General features: G+C 48.7%; 1 pseudogene across 1 annotated transcript in view; it reads left to right on the top strand.

Moving 5' to 3' along the window:
- The window catches only part of LOC105529599, a 15,012-nt pseudogene extending 282 nt beyond the window's left edge, over window positions 1-14,730 (top strand). The window contains exons 2-3 of the transcript XR_001004540.1: window positions 12,326-14,119; window positions 14,456-14,730. The product of XR_001004540.1 is annotated as a protein capicua homolog pseudogene (transcript). The remainder of the gene's footprint in view (window positions 1-12,325; window positions 14,120-14,455) is intronic.
- Window positions 14,731-17,239: the final 2,509 nt, after the last annotated feature.

Below are 17,239 nucleotides of genomic sequence, written 5' to 3'. Positions count from 1 at the left end.
GAGTTTCACTCTGTTGCCCAGGCTGGAGTGCAGTGGCCAGATCTGGGCTCACTGCAACCTCTGCCTGCCGGGTTCAAGTGATTCTCCTGCCTCAGCCTCCCAAGTAGCTGGGACTACAGGTGCCTGTTACCACACCCAGCTTATTTTTTGTATTTTTAAGTAGAGACGGGGTTTCACTGTGTTAGCCAAGATTGTCTTGATCTCTTGACCTGGTATTCTGTCTGCCTCGGCCTCCCAAAGTGCTGGGATTATAGGCGTGAGCCACTGCTCCAGGCCACAACTTTGCATTTCTTAACCGTATCTTTTATTTATGAAAGTACATCACTTAGGTACTTGGTCTCCAAAGCATTTACTTCCTCTGTCAATCTTTTTCTTTGTTTTTCCTTCCCTATCCAAAGAAGGTTTGAATTCTGTCAACAGAGATTTTGGTTACATATTGCCCAAATAGGATAAACAGACATTTTCCTTTGAAATGGAAACACCTTTGCAAGCAGCAACACAAATCAGGAAACATTATGTGAATGAGTTTACTGGATCTGTGTGTGTGTGTGTGTGTGTCTGTCTGTCTGTGTGTGTGTAGTAGTAGTAAGAGGAGAGAAGGGAGATGGAATTGGGGAGGAGGCTACAATAAGGCAAAAGGTCACAAAATAAACGATGAAAGGCACCAAGGCAACAGCACTAGCCTCTTGATTTCAAGACGTGGCAAACCTTCTCATTCTGTGTCTTTTTCAACAGTGGCTTCCCTCGGAGGGTATGACTGGATGATTTTTTTAAAATTAGAAGCAGAATATGACTGCTTTGGAGACCTCTCTGCCTTACCAGACTCGGGAATAATACAGTGGTGGTCCTAGCACAAGTTGCAGGTTCTAGGGCAGATGGAGGTTCTTCGGGTTCTATCGCTGACATTTTTCTACTGTTGCGCAGTACTGTGCAGTAACACACAATGGACAAGAGCACGAGGGACTGGCATATGAGCCGCAGGTCCAGGAAGCTGCTCTCAGTTTATATTCCCATATGCTAATTATGGAAGTGTTTGTTTCCCTCCAAGTCTTGCTAATAGTGGATAGCATCATCTAAGCCTGTTTTTATTAACTTGTCAGGGGAGATTGTTTACTGTTTTCACTAGGATTTCTTAAACTCCTTGTGAGAGTGAACAGTTTCAGTATGCTTGTCATTTTTATTTATTCTCATTTGTCAGTTCATATGTTTAATTCATTTTTCTACTCGCATGTCATGTTTTCATGCCAAAATAAGACTTGGTTGGTAAAACTTTGGTAGTCTTCTGTATGTTAAATGTGAACTTCCACTTCCACCAAAAGCTCTGTCTGTTGTCAGAAAAATTATCCAACAATTGAAAAGAGGCCTCAAATGACATGGTGTTTTCCAGGACAGTGGTTCATGTGACCTTCTGTTGATTTTCTATTTTACAACTCTGTAGCAGCAAAGGTTACTGTGAAAATTTTTATTCAATAGAATGCAAATAACTCCTGTCTGATAGAACATACAACCCAAAGGCTTATAGACCAGATACACATTAACCAGTTCTGTATCTAACCCATCAATCGATTAAATTGCCTATATACATTCAGCTTCTCAAATGAGCCTAGGACCGGTGTTTAGATCTTACTGGTTCTCTCTTCAATTAATGAGTTAAATAAAATATTTGACTCTTGTTCATTGTCTATTGGCCTGAGATTCATAACTTTCCTTACCAAAAGTCATACTTTAATTCTATTGGCTTTGAAGATTTCTCTCCTGGAAGGAGCTGAAAAGAGCATCTAACTCACGCTAGGAGGGGGTATCAGGACATGCTTATAAGATAAGGTAGAGCTAGGACTGAGTCTTGGCAGAGAAATCAGAGTGAACTGGAGAAGAGAGTAGGACATTCTAGGTAAAGGTAAGCATCCTCAACGGCACAGAGATGTCAGAGTGTATGGGACATGCGGGAACTGTGTGTAAATCAGAACAGCTGAAAAGGGGTACGTGGGGATGCCACACATGGGTGAGTCTGAAAAGTTAGAGAGAGATCAGAGCTGAAGGGCCTTATTAGTCATACAGAGGGGCTTTAATTATATATATCCCTATAGCAGCAAGAGGAGCCATTGAAGGATTTTAATTAGGGGAATGAAACAATTCTATTTACTTCTAGGTAAAATCATTTCACTGTAAATGGATAATGCATTTGCTAGTGGTTTTGTGGGACTGGGGAGAGGGAGTGGAATGTGAGACCGTGTGAGCATTTAGGAAGCAAGTTACAGAAATCCTGGTGAGAAGCTCTGTGAGTAATTCTCAAATTAGCAAGAATCCCATTCACAATGACCTTTGTTTTGGATGTGGAAACAGAAGGAATTTAGTTTGTCTTTCCTTTTTATTATTATTTAATGTAGGTTGTATCCCTTCCTGGGATTCTCCTGTCTCAGCCTTCCAAGTAGCTGGGATTACCAAGCGCACCACCATTCCCATCTAGTTTTATATTTTTAGTACAGACAGGGTTTCACCATGTTAGCCAGGCTGGTCTTGAATTCCCTACCTCAGGTGATCTGCCCACCTCGGCCTCCCAAAGTGCTGGGATTAAAGGCATGAGCCACCTGGCCTGGCCCCAGCTAACTTTTTGTGTTTTTTGTAGAGACAGGCTTTCAAGATGTTGCCCAGGCTAGTCTTAAACACCTGATCTCAGCTGGGCGCGGTGGCTCACGCCTGTAATCCCAGCACTTTGGAAGGCCAAGGCAGGCGAATCACGAGGTCAGGAGATCGAGACCATCTTGGGTAACACTGTGAAACCCTGTAGCTACTAAAAAAATACAAAAAAATTTAGCCGGGCGTGGTGGTGGGCGCCTGTAGTCCCAGCTACTCGGGAGGCTGAGGCAGGAGAATGGCATGAACACGGGAGGCGGAGCTTGCAGTGAGCCGAGATTGCGCCACTGCACTCCAGCCTGGGTGACAGAGCGAGACTCCATCTCAAAAAAAAAAAAAAGAAAAAATCTCCTGATCTCAAGCAATCCACTCATGGTGGCTTCCCAAAGTGCTGGGATTACAGTATGAGCCACCACACTGGCATTATTCTTTAAAAAATATTATGGCCGGGCACAGTGGCTCACTCCTGTAATCTCAACGCTTTGGGAGGGTGAGGCTGGTGGATCACAAGGTCAGGAGTTTGAGACCAGCCTGGCCAGCATGGTGAAACCCCATCTCCACTAAAAGTACAAAAAGAAATTAGCCGGGCATGGTGACACGCGCCTGTGGTCCCAGCTGCTTGGGGGGCTGAGGCAGGAGAATCGCTTGAACCCAGGTGGCGGGGGTTGCAGTGAACCGAGATCATGCCACTGCACTCCAGCCTGGGCGACAGAGCAAGACTCTGTCTCAAAAAATACAGATACAGATGTAGATATATTATGACCAGGCACTGTGCATAACAAAACAAAACAAATGTATGTACACACGAAAAAATGGCAGTTGCTGCCGCTGCACCTGACCCTTTTTATTTTAATGAAAAAAATAACTTTTTCAGTCAGGGCATCACTATGTTCCCCACCCAGGCTGGTCTCGAACACCTAGCCTCAAGAAGTTCTCCCAAAGAACTAGAGGTGTGAGCCACCACATCGGCCTCAGACTCTTTTTAAAACAAAAATGGGACTGGGTGCAGTGGCTCATGCCTGTAATCCCACACTTTGGGAGGCCAAGATGGGCAGATGATTTGAGTTCGGGTGTTCGAGACCAGCCTGGCCAACATGACAAAACTCCATCTCTACTAAAAATATAAAAATTAGCCAGGTGTGGTGGCACATGACTGTAATCCTGGCTACTTGGGAGGCTGAGGCAGGAGAACCACTTGAACCCAGGAGGTGGAGGTTGCAGTGAGCCAAGATCACACCACTGTGCTCCAGCCTGGGTGACAAAGCAAGACTCTGTCTCAAACAAACAAACGAAAAACTGCATACTCTTCTGTCACTTGCTTTTTTACTTACTACCTCAAAATTTTGAGGTTCATTCATCCAACAAATATTTAGTTAGCCCTTAAATGTGTACTCAGAAGCAGCCAGGCATGGTGGCTCATGCCTGTATTCCCAGCAATTTGGGAGCCCGAGGCGGGCAGATCATGAGGTCAGGAGATCAAGACCATCCTGGCTAACATGGTGAAACCCCATCTCTACTAAAAATACAAAAATTAGCTGGGTGTGGTGGCGGGCGAGCCTATAGTCCCAGAGTAGAGGCAGGAGAATCGCGTGAACCCAGGAGGCAGAGCTTGTGGTGAGCCGAGATCGCGCCACTGCACTCTAGCTTAGGTGACAGAGTGAGACTCCATCTCTAAAAGAAAAAACAAACAAAAACCAAAAATACGTTAAAAAAAATGTACTCAGAAGCTAGGGACCCAGCAATGTCCTTGCCTTCAAAGGATTTTCATTGCAGTGGAGGGGACAGATGGTAGACAACAAGCAAGTAGTAATGAGAGACAAGAGAGAAATGACAGGTCACAGGTTCATAGGGCCCAGGTGCAGTGGCTCCCACCTGTAATCCCCGCACTTTGGGAGGCCAAGGCAGGCAGATCACCTGAGGTCAGGAGTTCAAGGCCAGCCTGGCCAACATAGTGAAACCCTGTCTCAACTAAAAGTACAAAAATTAGGTGTGGTGGCGTGTGCCTGTAATCCCAGCTCCTCAGGAGGCTGAGGCAGGAGAATAGCTTGAACCTGGTTGGCGGTGAGGTTGCAGTGAGCTGAGATCACACCACTGCACTCTAGCCTGGGCAACAGAGCAAGACTTCATCTCAAAAAAACAAAACAAAACAAAACAACAACAACAAAAACCAGTTAATAGGAAGACAGCCTGTACGGTCTGGTGTCATCTTTTAGTAATTCCATGAAGTGCAATGGAGTTTCCAGGTTTTCTCTGTGACAAAGGGATGCTGCTTTGTCACTTCTTATTTTTCTTTTGAGACGGGGTCTTACTCTGTAGCTCAGACTGGAGTGCAGTGATGCAGTCACAGCTCACTGCAGCCTCAAACTCTTAGGCTCAGGAGATCTTCCCACCTCCTGAGTAGCTGAGACTACAGGTACATGCCACTGAACCTGGCTAATTTTTGTATTTTTTGTAGAGACAGAGTCTCACTAATGTTCCCCAGGCTGGTCTGGAACTCCTGGGATCAAATAATCCTCCCTCCTTGGTCACCCAAAATGTTGGGATTATGGGCATGAGCCACTGTGCCCAGCTGAGCCTTGATATTTAAATAGTGGTCTGGGGACCAGCAGCACTGACATCCCCTGGGAGCTTGTTAGAATTGCAGAATTTCAGGTCCCACTTCAGATCTATTGATTGAGTATTTGCATATTAACAAGATTCACAGGTGATTTGTACACACATTTTAGTTTGAGAAGGACTGGTTTAGATTGGAAGATTAAAAATGGCAGAGAAAGAGTTAAATACCTCCAGTTCAATTAGGGATTGATGAGAGATGGTGTGACCTAAAACATTCTTCTGGGTTGAATTTGGCCTTGTTGCCTGTTCTATCACTATTGTGGTATTTATCCTCCTAGGGAGAGAACTCCAAAATCCAGATCGTTTCCTTAATCTGCTTCTCTAACCAGGTGTGGGAATCCAGATTGCCTCAAAATCTTGAGCTGTTCAGGCTGGGAAGAGCCTGAGATGTCATGAGTTCAGCTCAATCCTTAGCTGCTGCCCTGCCCGCTTCTGCCCAACCCCATTTCACAGGCGAGTCTCTGGGAAGGGCAGTGGTTTGCTCAAACCACACATCAGCCCCTGGCCACAGTCCTGAGTCCCAGCCAGTACTTATCTTTTCTCTAAGTTTTGGTCCATTATTTTTTTCTCATATGGATTCAGCCTATCTTTTTAGAAAGATGAATTTTAAAAACATGTATTGGTTCATATTATAAAAGTATCATGGGCTTATTGTAAAAAAAATCAAACAGCGGTGGGTACAGTGGCTTATACCTGTAATCCCAGTACTTTGGGAGGCCAAGGCAGGTGGATCATGAAGTCAGGAGTTTGAGACCATGGTGAAACCCTGTCTCTACTAAAAATACAAAAATTAGCCTGGTGTAGGGGTGCACATCTGTAGTTCCAGCTGCTCAGGAGGTTGAGGCAGGAGATTCACTTGAACCCGGGAGGCGGAGGTTACAGTGAGCCGAGATCGTGCCACCGCACTCCAGCCTGGGGGACAGAGCGAGACTCCATCTCAAAAAAAAAAAAAAAAAAAAAAAAAAAAGAAGATTTACTGAAACATTGCAAGGATCATATAGAGAGTTCTCTTACACGCTTCACCAGTTTGCCTTCCATTAACATCTCACACAACTATGGCACATTTGTAAAAACTAGGAAACTGACATTGGTACACCATGATTCACCAAACTCCAGACATTATTGGGATTTCACCAGCTTTTCCACTAATGTCCTTTCTTCCTTTCCAGAATCCAGCCCAGGAAACCACATGGCATTTGGTCATCTGTCATTGCATTCCTTTACGTGTGATGATCAAAGTAATAATTCTGTCTCTTTTTCAGGTGAGGAAAAAAGTGATTCAATGGCCAAAGGATTGCCCTGTCACATCTAGGAGGCAAAGGCAGTGGAGTAAAAGGTTTAGTACTTGGCTAGATTTAGAACAGGAATCTATGTGGTGTGACCTTGAGCCGTTGTCTTCCTGTCTGAATGATGGGATCATAGATCAATCCTTCCTTCCAGGCAGCGGTGGGGACTAAATGAGATAATACATACAGGCATATGTGTGCCCATGAAATGGTAGCTGCTGCAGTTGTTATTACTGTCAATATCTTCATCAAGGAGCTTGATCCCAGGCAGACTGCCTAACTGCTGAAACCCAGCTTCTTGTCCAGTGTAGTCAATCATCCCACCTCTCCAGCCCCACCCCAAACAAGACAAACAAGAGCTCAGGAAATAAATGTCAGTTTTGACACCCTTCCTTACCCTCAAAACTTAAAGAGGTTGACACCCTTCCTTACCCTTAAAACTTAAAGGCCTTGTTAAAACTCAAGGTCAGGCTGGGCGTGGTGGCTCAAGCCTGTAATCCCAGCACTTGGGAGGCCGAGAAGGGTGGATCACGAGGTCAGGAGATCAAGACCATCCTGGCTAACACGGTGAAACCCCGTCTCTACTAAAAGATACAAAAAACTAGCCAGGTGAGTTGGCGGGCGCCTGTAATCCCAGCTACTCGGGAGGCTGAGGCAGGAGAATGGCGTAAACCCGGGAGGCGGAGCTTGCAGTGAGCTGAGATCCGGCCACTGCACTCCAACCTGGGTGACAGAGCGAGACTCCGTCTCAAAAAGCAAAAAAAACAAAAAAAAACAAAAAAAAACAACAAAAAAAACCTCAAGGTCAAATAGCTGGCTAGGAACTTAACCAGAGAGAGAATCCAGTTTTTTTTTTTTTTTTTTTTTTTCTGAGACGGAGTTTTGCTCTTGTTGCCCAGACTGGAGTGCAATGGCACGATCTTGGCTCACTGCAACCTCCGCCTCCCAGGTTCAAGTGATTCTCCTGCCTCAGCTTCCCGAGTAGCTGGGATTACAAGCGTCCACTACCATGCCTGGTTAATTTTTGTATTTTTAGTAGAGATGGGGTTTCACTACGTTGGCCAGGCTGGTCTCCAACTCCTGACCTCAGATGATCCACCTGCCTCGGCATCCCAAAGTGCTGGGATTACAGACATGAGCCACTGCACCTGGTCGTTTTTTTTTTGTTTGTTTTTTTGTTTTTTTGTTTTTTTGTAGAGATGGGGTCTTGCTCTGTTGCCCAGGCTGAAACAGAACTCCCGGGCTCAAGTGATGCCCCTGCTTTGGCTCCCGAAGTGCTGGGAGTATAGACATGAGCCACTTCACCAACCCAAGAATCTAGGTCTTGCTAAGACCTTGTCCCATTCACTGGGCAGAACCCCTCCCTCTTCTCTTCCTCTTCCCCTCACCTCCCTTCCCATTCAGAGACTGCTCTGGGGAACAGAGGCCACCTGCCGGCTGCTCTTAACTCCACTTCATGGGATGCCCTGCAAGGGACCCCACCACCTCTTCTGGCCTAAAGGAGCTGTCATAAACACCTGATGAAGGAAGTGTTGCAAGATCATTTTCAAAAAAAGGTGAAATTATGACTCTCACACAGATAGAAAATGAATAGGTATTAACCATTTTATTTAACTCATAAGGGGGGCCAGGTGATGTTATAACCAGCTCAAAAGGGCAGCTAAGAACAGTCACATTCATAGGTCAGGGATATTGAAATGAATGTGCAAATGGAAACTGGTTTTTCAACAAGAGAGCGAGGGAGAACATCTACTAGACAGGGCAATGTATCATTTGCCTACAATTTACAGAGTTGTAAAGCAGTTCAAAGGCAACAAAAGGCTAGAATCTGATAACCAGGAAGGGTGTGCTGTGTGTAGACAGTGCATTATTTTCTGCTGAATCACATTTTTTTCTGCAGAAGGAAGGTTATGAGCAGGGTACACCCCCAGAGTCTCTAATCTGATGATCACTCTCTGAGAATTAGTATGAGTCATACAGGATACAAGGACCTTTCTGGATGGATTGGGAAAATGATATCTCACTTGCAAGCAAGAGGCCTGCAGTCTAAACTCCCCCTCTTAAGATGCAGGTCTTGGCTTAGTGCGACGGCTCACATGTGTAATCCTAGCACTTTGGGAGGTCAAAGCAGGAGGATCACTTGAGCTCAGGAGTTCAAGACCAGCCTGGGCATCATAGACTTCATTTCTAAAAAAAAAAAAAACAGGATGCAGGTCTTAGCTGGACACAGTGACTCACTCCTGCAATCCCAGAATTTTGGGAGGTCAAGGCAGGAAAATTGCTTGAAGCCAAGAGTGCCAGACCAGCCTAAGCAACATGGCAAAACCCCATCTTTACAAAAAATTTTAAAAATGAGCCAGGTGTGGTGGTGCATGCTTGGGATCCCAGTTACTCGGGAGGCTGAAGTAGGAGGGCTGCTTGAGCCCAGGAGATCATCAAAGCTGCAGTGAACCATGTTTGCACCACTGTACTCCAGCGTAGGCAATAGAGTAAGACCCTGTCTCAAAAAAAAAAAAAGGCAGAGCTCAAGACATTAAAGATTTTTTTTTAAGTTGGACTTTGGCACCTGTGTTACACGATTGGTTCTGGAACATTCTAGAATGTGTTTTCTGACGTGGGTCTGTAGTGGAGGCCTATAGAGTTTTCACTGGACCTGCTTTGATCCTGTCTGTGCTGTGCGGCCTTGTGCAGTTATACCAGCTCTCTGATGTGCAGCTTTCTCCTCTTTGAGGATGTCAATATTGCTACTTCATAGATTATTTTGTTACCTAAGCTACATTTCTTGGAAAATGTCCTCAGTCCCTGCAATTCTTACTTATTAGCCCAGCCTCCTCCCCTGTCCCCATCCGAGTCCCCTCCAGCTCTCCATTCAATTCCGCATTTCTACCATTTGTCTCTCTAGCAGGGTAGGGAGGGGCTTGGGTTGCCCTGGAGGGGCCGGCCTGTGCTGGGTGAAGTTCACACCTGGGTGTGCTCTCAGGAAAGGAGCCCCTGGGGACAGGGTGACCATAGGAAAGGCTCAGGGCTCCCCAGTGCACCATGCTGTCCTTTGTCTCATCTCTGATTCTGTGCTTACTGTGCCCAAGTATGGAATTGCAGGGTAGCAGCATGGGGACTTCCAGGTGGGCCCCTCCTAGAGGCAGGGGTTTGAGCCAATGAAGAATTCAGTCTCCTGACAGAGGTCTCCCTCCAAAAGGGCGTGTCTCCAGGACAGCTGGAAAAATTCCCCCCCCCCCTTTTTTTTTTTTTTTTTTTTTTTTTTTTTTTTTTTTTTTGCTTTGTTTCGTTTTTGAGACAGGGTCTCGCCCTGTAGCCCAGGCTGGAGTGCAGTTGTGCAATCATAGTTCACTGCAACCTTTGCATCCCGGGCTCAGGAGATCCTCCCACCTCAGTTTCCCAAGTAGCTGGGACCACAGGTGCTCATCACCACACCCGGCTAATTTTTCTATTTTCAGTAGAGACGGAGTTTCTCCACGTTGCCCAGGCTGGACACTTTCTTTCTTTTTCCTTTCTTTTCTTTCTTTCTTTTTTTTTTTTTTGTTTGTTTGACAGAGTCTTTCTCTGAGATGGAGTCTAGCTCTGTCCCCCAGGCTGGAGTGAAGTGGCAGGATCTTGGCACACTGCAACCTCTGTCTCCCAGGTTCAAGCGATTCTCCTGCCTCAGCCTCCTGAGTAGCTGGGACTACAGGCACATGCCAGCACGCCCGGCTAATTTTTGTGTTTTTAGTAGAGACGAGGATCTCACCATATTGGTCAGGCTGGTCTCAAACTCCTGACCTCAGGTGATCCTCTTGCCTCGGCCTCCCAAAGTGCTGGGATTACAGGCATGAGCTACCGCGCCCGGCCCTGGCTGGACACTTTCTAGTTTTGCGATCTGTCCTCTCCTCTCAGCCTCACTGCAACAATGCATGGTGGGTGGGCTGGAATGACCCTTCCCCTCTTACATTTGGAGAAGTTGAGGATGGGGGTGAACCCTGAAATCATTCATGGCCAGGCTCCCCGTTCGAGGGCCCATGCTGCCTTCTAGTGGCTGTGTGCGCACCTGCCTTTAGGGAGTCCAGGGCAGCCGGGACAACCAGTTCTGCCTGCAGAGAGCAGTGGCCAGCCTTCCCAGGACTCTGGGCGGGGACTGTCCCCCTCAGGCACTGCATGCCTTCACCAGCTCCTCTTCCTGTCTCTCAGCATCTGGTTTAGATGCATAGATACATACATTATCATATATGTATATTTTAATTGTGCTAAAATACATGTAAAATTCACCATCATGACCATTTCTAACTGTACAGTTTCGTGGTGTTGGGCAATCATCACCACCATACATCTCCAGAACTTTTTTTTTTTTAATAACAGAGTCTTACTCTGTCACCCCAGCTGGAGTGTAGTGGTGTGATCTTGGCTCACAGCAACCTCTGCCTCCAGGGTTCAAATGATTCTCCCACCTCAGTCCCTTACAAGCGATGAAGCAACAACGATGATTCTCCCTCAAAGGGAAGAAGAATCTTCCAGATGTCGCTTTGAGGAGGCAGCGGTTACAAGACAGGCTGGGCTGCAGAGCCCAAGTGGGAAGTTACAGTGAGCCAAAACCATGCCATTGCACTCCTCCCTAGGCGACAGAGCAAGACTACAGCTCAAAAAAAAGGAGAGAGAAAAGAAAGCCAACGAGACACCATTAGGCAATCCACTGTCATGTGAGTTTGAGAAGCAACGTAGAGAAAGGAGAAATAAGTTTATTTAAAGAAAGAATGGCTGAAACTGCCTAAATCGTGGGAAAGATTTAGACATCCAAATCCATGAAGCTTAAAGATTCCTAAGGGGTTCAAACCAAATATACATAATCACAATGTAATCAAATAATCAAAAGTCAAAGATTTTTTTTAAAAATGTTGAAGAGGCAAGAGAAAAGTGGCATGACACAGTCAAGAGAATCTTCATTAAACCAGCAGCAGATTTCTCAGAAGAAACTTTGCAGGTCAGGAGAGAATTGAAGAATATATTCAAAGTGCTGAAAGAAAAAAACTGCCAACAACTAATACTATGTCTGACAAAGCTATCCTTCCGAAAGAAAGAAGAAATAACATGTTCCCTAGACAAACAAAGCTGAGGGAATTCAGGACCACTAGGTCTGCCTTAAAAGAAATGCTTAATGGAGTTTTTCAAGTAAAAATGAAAGAAAGCAGCTGGGTGCCCGGGCTCATGCCTGTAATCACAGCATTTTGGGAGGTTGAGGAGGGTGGATCGCCTGATGTCAGGAGGTCAAGACCAGCCAGGCAAACATGCGAAAACCCACCTCTTCTAAAAATACAAAAAACTAGCCAGGTGTGGTGGCAGGTGCCTGTAATCCCAACTACCAGGGGGCTGAGGCAGGAGAATCAATTAAACCACTAGGCGGAGGTTGCAGTGAGCCGAGATCACACCACTGCCCTCCAGCCTGGGTGACAGAGCAGCACTCTGTCTCAAAAAGAAAAAAAAAAGAATGCCAGTTAATCACATGAAAGCATAAGAAAATATATAATATTCAGCGGTAAAGGTACATAGACTTGGGAGGCTGAGGCCAGAGAATTGCTTGAACCCAGGAAATGGAGGTTTCAGTGAGCTGAGATCGCACCACTGCACTCCAGCCGGCCAAACTGCATCTCAAAAAAAAAAAAAAAAAACTTAAGGCCTGGCCTCCTGCTCCCCTCCCACCCTCCCTTCTGTAGGTCCAAGCTGTCTTAGGTTGGGGGGGCTGAGGTTGAGGAGGGGACTGAGGAGGTGTGAGAGCCTGCCAGGAACCCCCTGCCGGGACCAAGTACTCAGCCCACAGGCCCCTGATGCCTGCGTCTAGTGAGGCCTCCAGTGGCATCGGCATCTTCATGTGGAGGAACATGGAACCTTGCTCTGTGGCCGTGTTCCCCTGGCATTCTGTCCCCTTCCTGAACCCTCCCTGTAGCCGCGTGAGACCCAGCAACCTGCCAGTCACTCAGTGGCCTCCAACCAGACAAAAGAACCTGCCAAGTCAGCAGCTGTTGCTCATGAGCGGCCACCAGGTGGGACAGGGAATTCTGACCCTGGGCGGCCCGCTGGAACCACCTGCCCTGAAAGCCCAGGGCTTGGACCCCCACACACTTTGGGGGTGGTTGAACCTGGTAAGAGCCCACCTCCCACCATGGAGGAGGAGTCCTGGGCCCCTCAGGGGAGCCCCTGCTGGACAGTGACACAGAGAACGACCATGATGATGCCTTCCTCTCTGTCATGTCTCCTGACACCCAGTTGCCTCTAGCACCCAGAAGATGTCAGATCCAGTCCCTCAGTGCTCTGCCTGGACTCATCTTCTGAGAAGGATGAATGTAGCCCCAACAAATGGGACAAAGACCACATCCAGCGGCCCGTAAGTGGCGGTCATGATCTTCAGCAAGCAGCACCAAGTCCTGGCGGGGCCCACCAGCATGGCCCCAACCAACAACCGGACCGTCTGCCAGATCCTGGGTGAGTGGTGGAACACCCTGGGGCCCAATGAGAAGGAGAAGTACCATGACCTGACCTCCCAGGTGAAGGTGGCCCACTTGCAACAAGGACTGAAAGAAGTCCAGCCTGGAGGCGAAGCCCACAAGCCAGGGGCTGGCAGGAGGGTACAAGGGCTCGCGGAAGCACAGCATGTCAGAGACGGCACTGCCAATGCCCCTGGGGTGTCCTCTGAGCTCCTGTCAGTTGCAGCCCAGACACTCCAGAGCTGGGATACCAAGGAGCAGCTTCTGTGGGGCAGAACAGCTGCACACAGTCAGGGAATCTGGCTCAGCCTGGCCTAAGCCTTCTCCCACAGTGGAGTACACAGCCTGGACAGCAAGGAAGTGGACCGTCAGGCACTACAGGAACTGAGGCAGGTGGTGTCTGTGCTGCATCATATCTGGCCCAAAGCCTTCTGCCTAGTATGGCGCTCCAGGCCACTTTGCAGTCCCTGGTGAAGGAGGTGACCAGTGGGCAGCCCTGCTGCTGCCCACTTGAGCTGTTTATTCCCAGCATGTGGCCAGTGAGGACATAGCGAGTGAGCAAGAGCACATGGTCATCCATGAGGAGGAAGGGGTGATGATGTCATTGCTGATGATGGCTTCAGCACCACTGACACTGATCTCAAGTTCAAGGAGTGGGTGACCAATTGAGAGTGGGGGCAGCTCTGGGAAGGAGCCAGAGGGCAACAAGGGCTTTGGTGGGAAGGCATTTGCACCTGTCATCCCTTCCTCCTTTACCCCCTGCCGCTCCTTGCTGGATCCTGAGCTTCCAAGGCCCCCCTGATCCATCTGCAGTTTTTGGCAAAGGCTATGGTCCCGCCCCATCCTGCTCCTCCACATACTCGGATGCTTCCTCCTCAACCTCGGCAGCCACCTCCTTCTCAATGGGCCCAGAAGCCTTCAAGGCTCAGGAGTCTGGTCAGGGCAGCAGAGCAGGCCCCCCAAGCCTCCTATCCCCTGGGGCTGAGGGCCCAGAGACACCTTCCAAGGCGACCTGGTTCCTCCCAATGGATTCTGCCATCTTCTGGCGCAAGAGACCTGAAAGTGTGGGCGACCTGGAGCCAGGAGGCCCCTCAGTCATAGTGGCCCCTCCCGACAGTAAGGTTTTCCTAGGCAGCAGCTGGTCTGAGCCACCTGGGGGGCTGGGCCTGCAGAGGAGAAACTGACTGGGCTTTGGCGGGCGGGGCAGAGGGAACCCTACGGACATGGAACCCGCACCCGAGGACCCCACCAGTCCCAAATGCAAGATGAGAAGATGCTCCAGCTGCAGCCTGGAGCCCAACACTCCCAAGTGCGCCATGTGCAAGGGGGACAGCTTCCCCTTTGCCTGTACAGGTAGATAAGCCAAGGACGGGCTCAGGGAACCGAAGTTGGAGAAGGCGCTGTCCTTCTCACTGCGCGAGTCCTGGACCAGAGTTGGCCCTGGTCATGCAGGTCTTCCAGGCCCACGGATTCTTCCAGTTCCCCCGGACACAGCCGCCCCCCAGGCCCGCTATGCACACATCTTCCCTTCCAAGGTTTGTTCTGCCCCTGCCCCGACTCCCAGCCCCACGGGGGTCCTGACCACACCTCACCGGGCTAGGGCTCTGGCGCTGCCCCGGCTGCCCCGCCACTGCCCCGCCACTGCCTCTCCACTGCCTCTGGAGTCCTGGGAGGCTGGTAGTCGGAGCAGGGGCAGCAGCGGTGCCATTTGGGGGTCGGTCCAATGAGAGGAGCCTCAGCCCCACGGGCTGCTCGGTGGGAGTGACGACTGCATGACATTCTGGGCACCTCACGGATCTTCAACTGCAGGTGAAACCGATGCTGGTGGTGGGTGCAGGGCCGCTGGGAGCCGCTGCCTGGGTCCCAGAGGCTGGGCTGGGGCAGGTGCCACCTGAAGCTGCTGGAGCAGCGTGGGCAGGATGTTCTGCACACAAACCTTGGAGGGGAAGATGTGTGCATAGCTGGTCCACCGCTGCTGCCCCTGCTCTGACTCCCAGGACTGCCTGACCCCACCTCACCCTGCTCATGCTCTGGTGTAACCCTGGCTGCCCTGCCACTGCCTCTGCCCCAGAATCGGGGCCTCGGACAGCCTGGCTGGAAGGGGACTCCCTAGTCCTGACCCCCACCCCCGGGTCCCTCCATAACTACCACAGGCAGGTGGGGGACCCCGGAGAAGATCCCAGGACTCACAGTACTCCCTGAGGACACGGACAGTATGTGGGGGTAGCAATGGAGGGCAGGATGGTTATCTCCTCCCAGGTAAAGTCATTTCATCCTTTCAGTTTGGGGCAGAATAAGGCCTGCTCCTTTCTTTTTTTTTTTTTTTTTTGAAACGGAGTCTCGCTCTGTCGCCCAGACTGGAGTGCAGTGGCGTGATCTTGGCTCACTGCAAGCTCCGCCTCCCACATTGACGCCATTCTCCTGCCTCAGCCTCCCAAGTAGCTGGGATTACAGGTGCATGCTACCACGCCTGGCTAATTTTTGTATTTTTAGTAGAGACAGGGTTTCACCATCTTGGCCAGGCTGGTCTCGATCTCCTGACCTCGTGATCCTCCCACCTCTACCTCCCAAAGTGCTGGGATTACAGGTGTGAGCCACCGCACCTGCCCAAGGCCTGCTCCTCTTATATATATACCCCCTACCCCTGCAGCTGTGAGAGGGGGAGAGCTGGGGGACCTGCAGCGGCAGTTTCCCTCCTCCCAGCCCCTGTACATAACTTGGAGTGTGTGACCTTCAGAGCTTTCCACTTAATGCAAAATAGCTCCTGCCAGGGCTGCAAGATGGAGTATGGTGTGGGCCTTGGGCCACAGGGAGGCACCTGTAGAATAGGGGGAGTTCATGCACCCCTTTTTTTCCCCAGAGGGGCCGGACTCAGGTTAGTTTGGGGGTTGGGGCTCCTGCACTTTGCTACAGGCACCAGGAGGGTTTCCTCCCCATCCCCTCTGCCCTCCCAACTTGAGTTGTACTTTTTAAGAAGGTGATTCCCCCTGCCTTTGCCCGCCTCCCCAGAACAGAACATGTTGATCATGTGAGATATTTTTTACTGTGCCGAGAAGTTGCAATGACCGACATTAAAGCTGTTTAACACCAAATAATAATAATGTAAAACTTGACCTCACGCTGGTTGGCATGATCTGTTGGGGCCTGGTGCGGAAACTCACTCTGAAATAATTACCTCCCAGAATTTGTATATAATGGTGGCTGCAATTCCAAAATTCCATACTTTTGGAATTTATACACAAAAGATAAAAAAAATTAGAGGCCAGGCCCGGTGGCTCATGCCTGTAATCCCAGCACTTTGGGAGGCCAAGGTTGGCAGATTACTTGAGGTCAGGAGTTCGAGACCAGCCAGGCCAAGATGGTGAAACCCCATCTCTACTAAAAATACAAAAATTAGCTGGGCGTGGTAGCATGCACCTGTAATCCCAGCTACTCAGGAGGCTGAGGCAGGAGAATCGCTTGAATCCAGGAGGCAGAGGTTGCAGTGAGCCCGAGATGGCACCACTGCATTCCAGCCTGGGTGACAGAGCAAGACTCTGTCTCAAAAAAAAAAAAAAAGTTATCCAAGTATAAACGCATTAAACAGAAACTCTCAAACATGCACCAATTCCAAAAACACAGCAGCTGTGGGTGAAAATAGAAACTGCAGATTAAAAAGAATCATGATACGTTATCTTTTTTCATAATTTTAATGAATGTTGAATAAAAAGATACCACTCTCACATAGGCATTTATCTGAAGTTTATTTACTTATTTTGTTTTATTATTTTATTGTATTTTATTGTTTTGAGATGGAGTCTCGCTCTGTTGCCCAGACTGGAGTGCAGTGGCCGGATCTCAGCTCACTGCAAGCTCCGCCTCGTGGGTTCACACCATTCTCCTGCCTCAGCTTCCCGAGTAGCTGGGACTACAGGTGCCCGCCACCTCGCTGGGCTAGTTTTTTGTATTTTTTAGTAGAGACGGGGTTTCATCGTGTTAGCCAGGATGGTCTCGATGTCCTGACCTCGTGATCCACCCGTCTCAGCCTCCCAAAGTGCTGGGATTACAGGCTTGAGCCACCACGCCCGGCCTTATCTGAAGTTTAGAAATTCTCCCACCTTACTTTAGTTTCTTCAGCTTCTGTTGTATCAAGCAAAATGAAAGTTATATATATTTAAACTAAAACACATATAAAATACGTAAAGTTATTATTTTTTTTTTCAGACAGTGTTGATCAGTTGCTAGGCTGGAGTGCAG

This window comes from Mandrillus leucophaeus, unplaced genomic scaffold, assembly GCF_000951045.1.
Source record: "Mandrillus leucophaeus isolate KB7577 unplaced genomic scaffold, Mleu.le_1.0 Scaffold772, whole genome shotgun sequence".
Taxonomy (NCBI): domain Eukaryota; kingdom Metazoa; phylum Chordata; class Mammalia; order Primates; family Cercopithecidae; genus Mandrillus; species Mandrillus leucophaeus.
The sequence above is the reverse complement of the archived record's forward strand: the minus strand, read 5'-3'. Positions and strand labels throughout refer to the sequence as shown.